Source organism: Anoplopoma fimbria, chromosome 3, assembly GCF_027596085.1.
Source record: "Anoplopoma fimbria isolate UVic2021 breed Golden Eagle Sablefish chromosome 3, Afim_UVic_2022, whole genome shotgun sequence".
In the NCBI taxonomy this organism is placed as follows: Eukaryota; Metazoa; Chordata; class Actinopteri; order Perciformes; family Anoplopomatidae; genus Anoplopoma; species Anoplopoma fimbria.
In genome coordinates this window covers 11,467,653-11,483,661 of record NC_072451.1, presented here as the reverse complement: position 1 = coordinate 11,483,661, position 16,009 = coordinate 11,467,653, and positions in this window count along the sequence as shown.

Here is a 16,009-nt window from a genome sequence, read left to right as displayed (position 1 = left end):
CTGCCCTCGTCCAACCGGCCGTCTTCTTTCCTTTTCCCCATCTTACTTTCTCAATAATAGTAGTGTAACAAGTAGAGCACTTAGACCTCAGGGAGTACACAGCATGTGTGTGTTTGTGCATTTGTGTCTCTGTTGCTATATACGTGTCATTTAGACTCCATTAACCTCCAACAGCTAGAAGTCATCTGGGAGTTGGGAAGAAGAGTTTGTCCTAAAAAGCACACAAAGAAATGGAAGAGTAAGATGAATTCCAGCCCATTCTGTTTCATTCCCGTGTGTGTGTTGACCCTTGGGGCATGGCATACTGGTCTACCATATGAGGTCTCATTGTCTGCAGAGCCTCAAGTCCACTATACAGGAGGAAGAAAGGCAGAAGTCTTCTTATTCAATAGAAAACCTAACAAAAGCCCCTAAATCTATTAGTAATTCTAACACAGACATTTTTTAGGGTCAGGCCTTTGTTTCCCTCAGTATCTTTTTTTTTTTTCATCCATATTTGACCCTAACGTAATACACACATGTAGTCATATTCTGATCTATTGCGCTCTAGATGGAGCAATGATATTATAAGCCTGTTAATTTACACATTCAGACAGAATACATTTTTTGGCGGCAGTCCTTTCTTCATTTTTGCTGTTTAAACTGGGTTACAAGATGATGGTTGGGGGTTAAAATGTATCTGTTTGTTACAGATTACAGTTCAAACTCAAGTGCATCTCTCCCAAATCCTACATTTGATTGATTTCTGATTCACCGTCTAGTTCAAATTCATGTTGATTGAGGTCTGAACAACAAAAGAACCATAAACAACTTTCTTCATTAATTAGTAAAAATGTTTATTTCATGAACTGTTATTTCCCCCAATAACTTTTATTAAGGATACAATTAATGTAAAGTAAAGGGAGAGCAGAAGAGTCTGTCAGCAAGAAACACTTTTTACATAATTTATCATCAATTCCATTCAGTCCATGATGCTGATCATTCCTGAGCGTCAGGTTTTATATGAGTTACATAATTTCAATTTTCTAATACTAAACTTATAAATCATTTCCAGTGTTCAAAAGGACACCAAAGTCATATTTGACTCGTTTCCTCTCTCCTTGCATGGTTTCCTTGGGAGGGACCAAGACCCACACAAAATTCACAAGTGAAGGAAACGAGGATGCAATTAAGAGACTTGTGATGCAGCCCTGGTGTGCATGATGACTCATGTCATAGCTCTCTGGGACCCTTGAGTAGAACAGACACATTGTTAGTGTTATCAGTAACACCTGTGGTTTCCTGCTATGACAAGACTGTCTTCTGTGATGCTTCAACATCCACAGATTTCAGGAATTCACATGGTGAGTGAAAAGCCATCGTACCTGATGCAAATGAGAAAAATCACCACTTAGTGCACATCATTTCCACTTCCTGGATGCAGCCTCGTTGCAAGGAATGCTGAGGATTAGTCTTGCTGCTTGTAACTGTGTTAACTACCTTTGGAGTTCTGTGAGATCTGTCGACAGTTTGGCGCTCATCCAAATCATCTTCATCATCGACAGCCATCCCCTCACTGATATCAGTGTCACAGTGTGGTTTGTTTTGTTGCTGAGGCTGTGCTCTCTTTTGTTCAGCTTAGTTGGCAGCCTTTCAAAGCCCAACTGAATAGCCATGAACGACATAGTCAGCAAACATAGTACAGTAACAGTGGGAGCTGACAAACATCAAAGAGTGGTAAACTGGTGGAAAACTGTCACACAGCAGGACACGATGGATGGATGGGGCAGGGGTGGAGGACAGAAAACAAGTGGTACAGTATGTATGGGGCCGATGTAATATCTCTGATCACAGCACTCTGTGGTTAGTGTGTGTGTGTGGGGGGGGATTTCTGTTGCATCTGATGTTTTTTTACTCACTTCGCACCGTGTTAATATGTGGAATTATGGATATTAAGTAGCAATCAGTGAGAGGAATGTGAATTAAATTTGAAATTGAAGAGCTCCTTAATCCAAACCATAAATTGCCCCATGTTGCTTTTATTGAATTTGCAGACGAGCCTCATAAGTCATAACGTACAGACGAAGGAGCTTGGAGCGTTTCTGCTCAATTAACCAAATTCAATGTCAAAGAAACTCAGAGCAGAAATTGATGAGGCAGGTAAGTCTCTATTCATCCATCTTGCCAGTACATTTATCAGACATTATGAGTTGGTGTCATGCAGCCGCCTCGCCAACACGCTGGCTCGATGCTGCCGCCGCTTTGCTGTAGAGCACGTCTCTGTGTCTGTTTGCAGTAATTATTGAGGCCTTTAAAACCGAGCCAGCTCTGTTGGCCTTCCTCCGAAAATTGACGTCAAATGGTATGGAATGAATTCATCACTTCCCACCCAAGGAAACTGTTGCTGTCAGGAACAAAGAAACAGCTTTTTTCTTTTGGCTTTGTGATGTGAAACAGCCGCCACCACGTCTGCTCTGCACAGCTCCCTGCCCAGGTACTGCCAACTCTCCTCCAACCAGACTCGCTTTTGGCTGCTTTAACACTTGCAAAAAGGTGCCAGTTGACATTATATGCTAATTTGCATACAATACTATCTCTGTCTCTCTGCTAAGAATAGATGTATGTAGTTTTGTTGCGTATAGGCAGCACTGTTATGACACCTCTATGGATTCGCTAAGCAAGTAGTGCACACTTACATCCATCAGGAGCAGCTGGGCCAATTCGTCACCAAATGCTCACAGAGTCCTCACATCAACAGTGCTCCCTGTGCTTGTTTGTCAAAACTTAGTATTCAGAACGTCTGAAATCTGCTAAATGTGACAAAAGAGTCATCAAGTTGGCAACAGCAGATTGTGGGAATAACTCTGAATATGAGACAAGTCTGTGAAAAAAAGACAAATGTGCTTAATGGATAAAAGTTCACGTCCAAAGTTTGTTTTTGATCCATAGCAGTCATTGTGAAATTAAAGATGGGGTAGGCAGTTTATTTTTGGCATCATCAGTAAGATTTTCCATAAAAAGCATATTTTAATTCAAGTGGCAGTTTTCTGGAAATGGAATATAACGCATTTGAAAATACAGCCCTCATACTGCAGCTATTCCCTCTCTGTCCTAAGGCCCTCCCTCCAGTGTGCACGGCATATGCACGTGCTTCATGCAGGGACCTGTACAAGTACCAGTCATTCAATTCAATTCCGATCGTGATTCCTGAGGCCGTTATATAATGATGAATGCACTGATTTTTTTATAGAAAAGCAATTAGGAATGCCTTTTTTCTATCTAGTCTTCTATCGCCAGCTAGATTTCCTAAAGCTTCAAAACAGATCCAAGAAAGGTGCAGGAGTTTAGTTTTCTCTCAGACCAACTGAATTACAATATACTCAAAGGTAATGATGGATTATTTTTTCCTATACACCAGCATTAATGTATTAACTTAAAAACTGTAGAGGGAGGTGTCAGAGTAAAGAACTTTGGTTCTCTTTGCATAGGATAGTTTCTGGTACCAGAGGGGCTGCTAAGTAGTGGTCCTACGTAAGACACGTGGAACTTGATTAACTGTGATGGAGGCTGAACAACTGAGCAGACCATGGCATCAGGGTCATTCTGTCTGTCAAGTCAGTAGGGCCAGAAATTGTTTAGCCTAAGCAGATACAATGTAGATATAAGTCACTCAGTATCTGCTCTTTGTTTAGGGGACAGTAGGATTTAGGGACAAGTTAAAGAGAATAATGTAGAAAGTATCTGTGGCTATTTGTAATACTAGTAAAACTAGACATATAGTAATGATGGCTGAACAACTGAGCAGAACTTTTATAGGAATGCTCACCAACGATTGGCACATTTCATTCTGTGCACTGATAAACAACACTGGTTTGCTCACCACAAACATCTGAAAAAAATCTTTCTCTTTGGATGCTAAATGCTCCACATGCACCAGCTAGTAACTGTGTCAGTCTGCTGTTTGATGCTGGGCAGAAGGTGTACAGCGGGCTTACCAGAGCTTTTCTTTTAAAAAGCTAGATGAGTGTACCGAGACTGAACCCAAAGTCATGGGCTGTGAGGTGTTAGAAAAAGACCTGAAAGATGCCGCAGAGAGCTGAGGAGAACTGCAGAGTCGGGGTGATAATTCTCAGAGTTCATCACTACATGCATCACCTCGCATTCTCTATGTAGATAAGCATGTAGAGTACTTGGATAATAAAAACACCTTCCTGCAGATTTACTTAGGCTGCATTCACACCAAATCAGGCGTTGCAGCAATTAGCGCAGGGTTGTGTTTGGGTGTGATGTCAGTGAATGCCTCATTAACACCGAGCAACTGCACAGTTAACGTGGGAACAAAATTTGAAATGGTTTCAAAACTAATGTCCTTCTTAAACTTTGTCATAAAGAAGTCTGTGATGAATTGTACAGTAAGCATTTTTTTTATAGTTAAAATACTTTGTACATTATGCTATTTTACCCACCATTTAGTTGAATGAATCCAAGTCAATGAGGCCTACAGTAGAGCCAATAAACAGCAAATAGATGTCAAAAACCTGTAATGTTCACACGAACTTAAGTTAATATAACACAACATTAGGTGATGATTATGAGGATAATGATGTATGGCCAAACAAAAGTCTAAAGAGGGTGGAGCACAAGACCAAAGTTTGAAATATTTAGTTATCGGCACATCAGTAATCATCACATTAATTTGCTAAATAGTGCTTAACTTTGTCATTTCAATGTTATATTCTGTTTTTAGGGTGACTTTGTAACATCTTTCAAGGAACTACAGATGGAAAATAACCAAATAAACCAATAAAATAAAATAAAACATTTTAGAAATTCCATGATTTTGGAATAAAAAGTGTATGAAAATTGTATTCTTGCGTGGGATAATTGATAATACAATATTTGGGAAACCACACATAAATAATGTAAAATTAACAATATTATTTTAAACTAAAGATATCTTGAATTAGAACTCTATGTCTACTGTTTGTTCTCTTGTAGTTCCATAAATGACCTACTGTGTGTATGATAACACAAATAATAAAAATAATTATAAGAACAACAACGCAACATCAATAGTCAATTATTTTGCACAAATATGCCTGCACTCAAATGTGCGCATGTGCTCTTGAGTGTGCGTAGAATCAGTTCTTAAAGAAAGCTTTGAGATGGGTTTGAAGATGACATTTCTTCAGAATGTTTATTTAGGTGTTTTTTTTATCTGTGTGAGTTGTGTTTATATACTCTTACGTTGTGTTTGTGTGATTGTTCTGATGCTTGTAGTAACTCCACTAACATTCTCATCATCCATGCACCTGCAACACCTCCAACCTGTGTGTGTGGGTGTGAGTGTTTGTATGTGTGTGTGTGTGTGTGTGTGTGTGTGTGTGTGTGTGTGTGTGTGTGTGTGTGTGTGTGTGTGTGTGTGTGTGTGTGTGTGTGTGTGTGTGTGTGTGTGTGTGTGTGTGTGTGTGTGTGTGCTCCAAATTGCTTTTCTCCCCCAGTCAGGTGTGTGCGTGGGCTCAGGTCTGATTGAGTGGCTTCAGTATGGCCGCCTGCTGGTTGAATTGGCTGCCACAGAGAGCACAGCACCGTGCTGCAGCGCTGCCAGGCTCAGCTCTCCACCGATCAGCACACTGCAGGGAAACACACAGGTGAGCAGCTGTACAGTTTGTGTAGGAGGGTAAAGACTGAAGTGTTTATCTGGTTGACTGTGAGTGTGTGTGTGAGTGTTCTATGTGTTTGAATCACATTGAGATCATTGCAAAACAGGATTAATCTAAATAAATTCATATTTATTGCAGTTGTGATTAACAAAAGTTTGACTAAATTTAGACAGCACATGAAACACATGAAACTGTTGAACAGAATCAGGTTGTGGTTTATTGATGAATGTGCATTTGTTGTTAAAGGTTACATCAGTTATAAAGGCTAATGTGGCTGCACCTAATGATTATTTCAATTATCGATTAATCTCTCAATTGATTCTTTTAATTAGACACTTAAATGAGTACAGCGGCGGGCCATTGTAGTTATAAATCAAAACACATAAATTACAGACTCATGGTAGGGTGGGGATATAATCAGAGAGAAACTCACATTTTAGGAGATGAAAAGGATATTCTCTGAGATGAAAGTGGTACATTTACAAGAAAAAAACTCTTAAATCCAAGAGAAAAAAAAATATGAGTGTTAAATATATTAATAATATTAGTATTTATTCGCGTTTGTAAAAAAATCCCAGTAGGAACATGAAGAAGAAAAACAGAAGAAGAAAACGTGTTTAAGTATCTTTCAGGACCTTCACCCCTCAGAAACCGTACATAAGAGAGGAAATCGGAAACAACCATCTAGGATTTATCACTGATCACTCTGATCGCAATAACATTAAAACAACATGAAATAAAATATGAAACATCTTGTTTTCTCACAAATGTATGTTTTGTAATCTTCGAGAATATCCTTAATCTTGAGAGTTTTTATATATTATATTATATAATATTACCCCCCTTCCCTGGCTCCTTATTTTATCTTTTTCTACTTACAATGGCTCTAATATGCCGTTGTATGTGATAGCTCTCAATCATTAAAGTTATCTTTCTGCTTGTGGGTGTGAAACATTTAATTTTAATGACTCAGAATCTTTTATAATAATATAATGGAAGAATTGCTGTATGGAACATTTCACAAGAATCCTCTGCCATCTGTATGACAGCTCATCAGGAATCTTTTAAAAGCTCTCTGTTTGTGCTGATGGGGAATTTATGAGAGTGGAAAACTCCACCAATGTGGCCATTATTAAGAAACCCCCTCCAACACCACAGTGACCTTGTTTGCAATCTCAGAACAAGGACTGTGTATAAATGTTGTATGTAAGAAGAGAGCTTGCTAAATATATAACATCCACATTAAGGTTATACATAAGGTACAAATACAGTAAACTTGAAGTAGTGAAATAATATAGTGAAACTTCACCCTCAGGTCTGTCCAACCTCTGCATCATTTAAAAAAAACTGGACTGATAGATGAAACCATGCCAACATCTGTATACTCAATTTGGTAAGAAATGTCAATATTAACACCAGCATTGACGTGTTTCAGCCCATTACATTCATATCATTTATATTATAGCCAAACGACATGTTTAAGTGTGAATAGAAGCTAAAACCTGAGCCTTAACTGCTCATTTGTAGCTGATCTCTAATATTCCATTCCTCAGCAAATTATTGAGAAGATTATCCACAAGCGGTTTGTTGACAACCTGACTACCATCAAGTTAGGTGATACATAAGGTTTCTCTACACACTACTGAAATAGCTCTTCTCAAGGTGATACATTAATTGTGACTAAATAGTGTCCAAAGAGGACATTTCTGTTTTAGTAACAGTAGATTTGAGTACAGCATCGGCAAGGCTGTGTGCAAGTTGATCGTCCCTAACACAACCAGAGGGGGCAGCATTCTCACAGAAGGGTGGGACACTTCCAGATGCTACCACAGTAGTAACTCCTCACTACATTGCCAAGAAACGTCACCCGCTGTCACATTGCCAGAGTATGTGCTGCACAAATCTCTTCAAAGGAGGGGATGAGTAATAATATTGTACTGACCCTTGGTCAGCGTTGGCAATAATATAAGAGTAACCTGTTTGGTTGGATTTAAACAAACCCAGGTCTGATCCCCTTTAGTAGATTTTATGATAGCAGACATGTGATTGGAATGATTTCAAAAGTTAAACTACTATTAAATCTAATAAAAGCGTTAGGCAATGTATAGAAGCATGTCAGCAGAGGATTTTCCCAGATAAATAGGTCAAAAGCTGCTCTCAGCGATCACTCATCATTAAGCCTCATGCACGTGTCCGTGCACCCGTTCACACCAAACATCTGGGAGCGATCAAAAGGGCTCTTGTACAGGCCTGTCTCAACCATTATTCATCATAACATGCAGTTGATTTGCAGTTCAATAATATAAATAATGCTTATAATCAGGTATTAATTAAAGCAAATAAATGTACACATCAGACGCATTAGATGATTTAAATTGTGGGTCCTGATGATGCAGGATGACAGACCAAAGTATCATTTTTCCTGCTTGGTCCGTACCAAATGAACCCAACTACAGGTGTGAAAGCACCCTGAGGCTGAGGTTGACAAATACCAGAATTTCCCTTCTAAAATAAGGTCAATTTTTGGTTAAGGGCTAGTGAGTTTAGACTGTGTGTGTGTGTGTGTGTGTGTGTGTGTGTGTGTGTGTGTGTGTGTGTGTGTGTGTGTGTGTGTGTGTGTGTGTGTGTGTTCGCCAGGATGGCCTACGGAGTAACATCATCAAGGAACACTATTAGTGGAGCAGTTGCAACAGGGAGAAGTAGGCTATCTTGTTTTAATAAAGTCTTGAATTATGCACAGCAATAAGCAGAGCCTGGCCTTGAATATGTATGAACAAAGAGAAAAAGAAAGAGAGAGAGAGAGAATACACAAGGAAGAGGCTGGCCCTCTTTCTGTCCTATGTTTGTGCATGTAAAATAAATTATGAGTGTGAGTGTGTGTGTGTGTATGTGTGGTCTATGTCTCAAAGAAAGGAATGAGAGGAACTGTGTGTGAGACGGAAATACTGTAAGGGAAAAACATATGTGCAAGTGGGTAAGTGTGTGTGTGTGTGTGTGTAAGAGACAAGCAGGACAGAAAACTGTGTGTGTTTGTGTGTGTGTGTGCTTATGATTGAGTTAGTTAGTTAGTTGGAATAATGCAGCGTTTTAACTCAGCAGCAGAGATCATCGACTGAGGCCTCAGACGATAAATGGTAATGTTAAAAGGACTGTACTTTTCTAGTCTTCGGACCACTCAAAGGGCTTTTACTCTACATATCATCATTCACCCATTCATTCACTGATGGTGCCACCCATCAGGGCTCTAACTAACATACACACATACATTCATACACCGCATGAACAGGCTTTTTGGGGTTAAGTCTTTATAAGTCTCTTGCCCAAGGACACATCGACAAGGACTGCCAGAGCCGGGGATCGAACCCCCAATCCGCTGATCGGAGAGCCCAGAGTTACAGCTATTACAGGAAATAATACTTTGAGGTGTTGGACTTGCTGAATAGTGAACTGACTGATTGTTTTGATCAGGAAGACGTAGACTCGGACAAGCTGCTGGTCACAGCTGTCTCTGAAAAAGAGGTGACTCTCCCGTTGTCTTAAACATATTTATACTCGACAATATGTGTACACAATTGGCCTGCTGCCAGACGCCGTCGAGACATCAGCAATTCAAGCCAAGCATGAAAAAACACCAGTCAGCCTCGTAAGTGAAGCAAAAAATGTTGTCCCTGTAGCCGGAGAACGGCAGTCAGACATGCACTAACTGTTGAAGCTGTTTTTTCTATTTTTTTTTTTTCTATTCCAGTCACTATAGCTTCAGCTGAAATATCTTTATCAAAACTTTGCTGTATTAGAAGCTACTTATGTTTAACTAAAACACAGAGAAGGCTTAATACCTTGGTGTGCAGTCATATACACAGGACAGAATGCTGTTGAAAAATACATTGTATAGAAAAACGAGCATACTTAGTGGTGTTTGGGAGATTTAAGGAACAGGTCATTAACTGACACATAACTGTCATTTTCTACAGTAGTGTTGGTGACTTTAAATTTCACTGCGCTTGTCTAAAGTGCATAAGTGCACGGCTCTGCACATCCCGCCTGTCTCTGTGTGTACAAGATATTTATAGTGGTGACTCGTATTAATGAAAACTTTAATGTTGACTTTCTGTAGGATGTGTTTTGGGTGTGGACTGGATGTTAGTTTTCTGATATTGTTTAATCTGTACGTTTATGTGTCACCTTAATAGGCCTGGCCTGTTTAGCGTGAATCTCAGTGTCGGATTAAAGGGGTTAATATTAGCATGTGTGTTTCAGTATGAACTTGGTTATCATGCATGTACAGTGGGGGAAATAATTATTTGATCCCTTGCCGATTTTGTAAGTTTGCCCACTGACAAAGAAATGAACGATCTATAATTGTTATGGTAGGTTTATTTTAACATTGAGAGACAGAATATCAAAAATAAAATCCAGAAAATCACATTATATAAAAGTTATAAATTGATTTGCATTTGATCGAGTGAAATAAGTATTTGATCCCCTAATGAAACATGACTCAGTACTTGGTGGAGAAACCGTTGTTGGCAACCACAGAGGTCAGACGCTTCTTGTAGTTGGTCACCAGGTTTGCGCACATCTCAGGAGGGATTTTGGTCCACTCCTCTTTGCAGATCTTCTCCAAATCCTGAAGGTTTCGAGGCTGTCGCTTGGCAACTCTAAGCTTCAGCTCCCTCCACAGATTTTCTATGGGATTAAGGTCCGGAGACTGGCTAGGCCACTCCATGACTTTAATGTGCTTCTTCTTGAGCCACTCCTTTGTTGCCTTGGCCGTATGTTTTGGGTCATTGTTGTGCTGGAAGACCCATCCACGACCCATTTTCAGTGTCCTGGCTGAGGTAAGGAAGTTGTCGCCCAAGATTTCACGGTACATGGCCCCGTCCATCCTCCCCTCGATGTGGTGAAGTCGTCCTGTCCCCTTAGCAGAGGAACACCCCCAAAGCATAATGTTTCCACCTCCATGCTTGATGGTGGGGATGGTGTTCTTGGGGTTATAATCAGCATTTCTCTTCCTCCAAACACGGCGAGTTGAGTTGATGCCAAATAGCTCGATTTTGGTCTCATCTGACCACATTACCTTCTCCCAAGCCTTCTCTGAATCATTCAGTTGTTCGTTGGCAAACTTCAGACAGGCCTGTACATGTGCCTTCTTGAGCAGGGGGACCTTGCAGGCGCTGCAGGATTTTAATCCATTACGGCGTAGTGTCTTACCAATGGTTTTCTTGGTGACTGTGGTCCCAGCTGTCTTGAGATCATTAACAAGTTCCTCCCATGTAGTTCTGGGCTGATCCCTAACCTTTCTCATGATCATCGATACCCCATGAGGCGAGATCTTGCGTGGAGCCCCAGACCGAGGGCGATTGATGGTCATTTTGTGTTTCTTCCATTTCCGAATAATCGCACCAACAGTTGTCTCCTTCTCACCAAGCTGCTTTCCGATGGTCTTGTAGCCCATTCCAGCCTTGTGCAGGTCTACAATCTTTGCCCCGACGTCCTTAGACAGCTCTTTGGTCTTGCCCACGGTGGAGAAGTTGGAATCTGATTGATTGATTCTGTGTACAGGTGTCTTTTATACAGGTAATGAATTGAGACAGATGTCTTTCATACAGGTAACAAGTTGAGATTCAGAGTACTTTCTTAAAGTGAAAGGACTAATCTAACCGGTATGTGGGAGCCAGAATTCTTGCTGGTTGGTAGGGGCTCAAATACTTATTTCACTCAATCAAATGCAAATCAATTTATAACTTTTATATAATGTGATTTTCTGGATTATTTTTTTTATATTCTGTCTCTCACTGTTAAAATAAACCTACCATAACAATTATAGATCGTTCATTTCTTTGTCAGTGGACAAACTTACAAAATTGCAGTTTGTAAGTGTGATTTCTGAAGGAATAAATGAACTACAGACTTAAATGCCAATTAAAGTCAATGCCACTCATTTCAAGGATTAAAACGTAAAACAAAAACCACAGCTGAAGTTAAGCAAATTCACTTTTTATTTAAAGCATCTTCTAAACAGTATCTAACAGTAACAGTGATTTAAAGCTGCATTAATTTATATTGTTGTATTAACAATGGGTCGTATAAGAAATGTGTAATGTGAAAGGTGTCACTGGTAGTGATGAACTCACAGAGAATTTTCGATACCTTTATAAACCTGTTTTTTATATTTTAAGTCGGAAAACTTTACTTGTTTGGTTCACCCTCCAGTCCCTCCTCTTTGTTTCAGCTGAGTGGGTCAATAGACTGATGGGTCAGAAGAAACAGTAGCAGTAGTAAAACTAGAGGCCATCTTGCAATCAGATCACTCAACTACACACCTGTAAAGTTTCCCGACTGCATCATATACAGTTAATAATAATAATAATAATATCTTTATTTTATATTGCGCTTTTCAGATACCCAAAGTCGCAGATTACAAAGTCATAGAGGGGGGGGGGGGGTAATTACAGACAGGGGGACAGTACAAGCAGGACACATTTACATTTACAGGCAAAGAAGGGGGGGGGTATTACAGACAGGGGGGACAACACAAGCATACACAGCACAGGCAGAAAAAACAGAGTTATTGAGATGTAACAGGGGGTAGAAGTGTAGGCAGTTGGGTAATGGTGGCTAGGGATAGGGAAGATCATAGGCTTGGGTGAAGAGGTATGTTTTGAGGCGGGACTTGAATGTTGTGAGTGAGGGAGAGTGGCGAACAGATTGGGGGAGGGAATTCCAGAGTCGGGGTGCTGTGCGTGAGAATGCTCTGTCGCCAAAAGTTTTTAATCGGGATGTTGGTGTAGTCAGGGTGAGAGTGGAGGAGGAACGGGTGGCTCGGGAGGGGCGGTGGGGGAGGAGGAGGTCAGACAGGTAGGGGGGCTAGGTGGTGAAGAGCTTTGAAGGTGAGGAGGAGTATTTTGAAGTTGATGCGCTGCTTGATGGGGAGCCAGTGGAGAGAGTGGAGAACGGGAGTGATGTGTTCACGGGACCGGGTGTGGGTGAGGAGGCGGGCAGCAGAGTTTTGGACCATTTGGAGTCTATGGAGGGAATGGGAGGAGATGCCAGTAAGGAGGGAGTTGCAGTAGTCGAGGCGAGAGGAGATGAAGGCATGGATGAGGGATTCAGCAGCAGGGGGGAGGCAGTGTCTGATTTTGGCGATGCGGCGGAGGTGGAAATATGAGGTCTTGACGATGTGGCTGACATGGGGAGTGAAGGTAAGGGTGGGGTCCATGATGACACCGAGATTGCGTACCAGGGTGGAGGGGGTGATGGTTGAGGAGTCGATGGTGAGTGAAATGGGACCAGTTTTATTGAGAGTGGATTTGGTGCCAATGAGGAGGAGCTCAGTTTTGTCACTGTTCAGTTTGAGGAAGTTGTGAGTTAGCCAAGTTTTTATTGTGGAGATGCAAGTTTCGATGTGGGTGAGGGGAGGATTTTGGGGGATTTGGTGGTGACGTATATCTGGGTGTCATCGGCGTAGCAGTGGAAGTCCAGGGTGAGTTGGCGGAGGATGTGACCAAGGGGGAAGAGGTAGCAGATGAAGAGGAGGGGGCCGAGGACTGATCCCTGGGGGACCCCCTGCGTAACTGGGGAGAGGGTGGATGAGTGACCGGAGAGGGAGATGAACTGTTGCCTGTTTGTGAGGTATGATGTGAGCCAGTCAAGTGCAGAGCCCTCAACACCCAGTTGGCGCAGCCTTTGTAGGAGGATGGAATGGTTAATAGTGTCAAAGGCTGCGCTGAGGTCTAGTAGTAACAGGATGTTGAGGGCACCGGAGTCTGCAGAGGTGAGGAGATCATTGAGTACTTTGACCAGGGCTGTTTCAGTGCTGTGAAGTGGACGGAAACCAGATTGGAGGGGTTCGTAGAGGTTGTTTGACTGGAGGTGGGTGTGGAGTTGGGCGGCGACAATGCGTTCAAGTGTTTTGGAGAGGAACGGCAGGTTGGAGATGGGGCGGTAATTGGAGAGGTTGGCGGGGTCGAGGGTGGGTTTTTTGAGGATGGGGGTGATGGAGGCCAGTTTGTAAATGGAAGGAACATGGCCAAGGGATAGAGACTGATTGAAGAGGGTGGTGAGATGGGGGATGAGAGCAGGGAGGCAGGCCTTGGTTAGGGTCGTTGGGAGGGGGTCAAGAGAGCAGGTGGTGGTTTTAGAGGCAGTGATGATGTCTAAGATGTGAGAGGAGTCAACAGGGGAAAAGGCGGTGAGGGGAGGGGAGGGTGGGTGGTCAGGGAGAGGGGGGGGTCAGGGGTGGGGGGGTGATAGAGTTGATGGCGACGGCAGTCAGGGAGCTGTTGATTTTGGAGATTTTGTCATTGAAGGCAAGAAGGAAAGAGTTGCAGAGGTCAGGGGAGGAGGGTGGTGTGGTGTCCAGTGGCTGGAGCAGCTTGTTGACGGTGGCGAACAGGGTGCGGGGTTCCGGTGAGAGCTGTTGATGAGGGTGGAGAGGTGGGCAGATTTGGCGGCTTGGAGAGCATCACGGTAGGAGGAGATGTGTTGCTTGTAGGCTTCGGCGTGGACAGTGAGGCGGGTTTTTTTGAGGAGTCGTTCCAGTTGGCGGCCCGTCTGCTTCATGGTGCGGAGTTCAGGGGTGTACCAGGGGGCAGGGTTGGTGTATGAGACAGAGGAAGTTTTCCAGGGGGCAAGAGAATCGAGGGAGTCGGAGAGGGTGGTGTTTAGCATGGCAGCATAGTCATCGGGGGAAGAGGGGGCGGAGTCAGGGGGGAAAGCAGAGGATATGAGCTGGGAGAGCGTGAGGGGGTTGACTGACTTGATGTTGCGGTAGGTAATGGTGCGTTTTATGGGGTTGTGGGGCGAGGGTAGGGGGCGGAAAAAGGATGCAGAGATGATCAGAGAGTGAGAAGGGGAGGGGGTGGGGGTTGGATATGGGTAGGAGAGAGGAACAAACTAAGTCCAGAGTGTGGCCTTTGGTATGGGTGGGGAAGTCGATGTATTGGGTGAGGTGGAAGCAGTCCAGGAGAGAGAGGAAGTCAGACGTCAGTGGGGCGTTAGGGCAGTCAATGTGGATGTTGAAGTCACCAGTGAGTAGGAGGCGGGAAGAGAGAGAGGATGCGATGGTGAGGAGGTCAGACATGTCAGTGAGAAAAGAGGGGTGGGGCTTTGGGGGACGATAGATTAGAATGGCGGTGATAGAATTGGGGAGGGAGAGAGCGAGGTATTCAAATGATGAGATGGATGGAAGGTTGAGGTTCAGTTCAGTGATGGATGTAGATTTTTTGTGTATGACAGCAAGACCTCCCCCACGCCCGGAGAGGCGGGGTTTGGCAGTGTACCTGTAGTTGAATGGAGTGGCTTGGTTGAGAGCGTAGAAGTCCAGGGGCTGTTGCCATGTTTCACAGAGGAAAAGCAGGTCGATGTTGTTGTCGAGTAGCAGTTCAAGTATAATAGGTGATTTGTTGGAGAGGGAACGGCAGTTCAGCAGTGCAAGGGAGATGGATGGGGGCGCAGGGGTGGGGTGGCGGAGGTTGCTGAGGTTGGCAGTGCGGCTGGTGGGGGCGACGGGGGGGCGAACACTAGTCCAGAGTGAGGGGATAGGTGAGCCATCTTTGGAGTGTTGGTTGTGAGAGAGCCCAGAGCGCCGGTGGATGTAACGGGGCCAGCGAAGGATCCCAGCTGAGCTAGCTGCAGAGGCAGCAGCAGCTGGGAGACGGTAGTTGTGGTTGAGGAGGTGAAGGTCAGCAGCAGTGTAGGTGAGTGGACGAGAAGTTGGTGGCGTAGTGGTAGTCTGTCCAAGGAGGAGATGTAACGTAGCAGCAAATGAGAATAATCCGTTTAGTAAACTGGCGGTGGCTAGAAGCTGGTTAGCTAGAAGCTGGTGGGCATGGAGTTGAGGGAAAGCGGCAGTGGACCGGGTGTTGAAGTTGGTGGAGTGGGTGGCGTTGGTTGCCCCAGACCGTGTCTGCACGGCAGGTAGGACCCGCAATGCCATGGCGGGCCTCAGCAGGCTGTAGCAGGCGAGCTGAGAGGGAGTGGAGGCTAGATAGCCAGACAACCGAGCCCAGATCACGCAGTCCACACACTCGAAGCCGGGAGAAAACAGATGAGTCCAGTGATGAGGTGAGTCCGGAGATGGAGAAAGTTAATCCAGCTGCTAGCTAGCTGGCTAACGCAGTAGATGGTCCAGGAGTGAGGGAGGAAAGAGTAAAAACGAGTGCAGCAATGACCGATGAAGTTGAAGGAATACGGATATGTAGACGGATATGTAGACGGGAACAAAACAAAACACTAGAAACGACTAACGACTAACAAAACACGAACGATTGGGACAGAAGCGGCAGTCAACAAACTAGACGCCAGCGTTGCTCTAGCCCAATGTCTAATGACAGGAGGAGTCACTCAATACATGCTACAGAACTGCT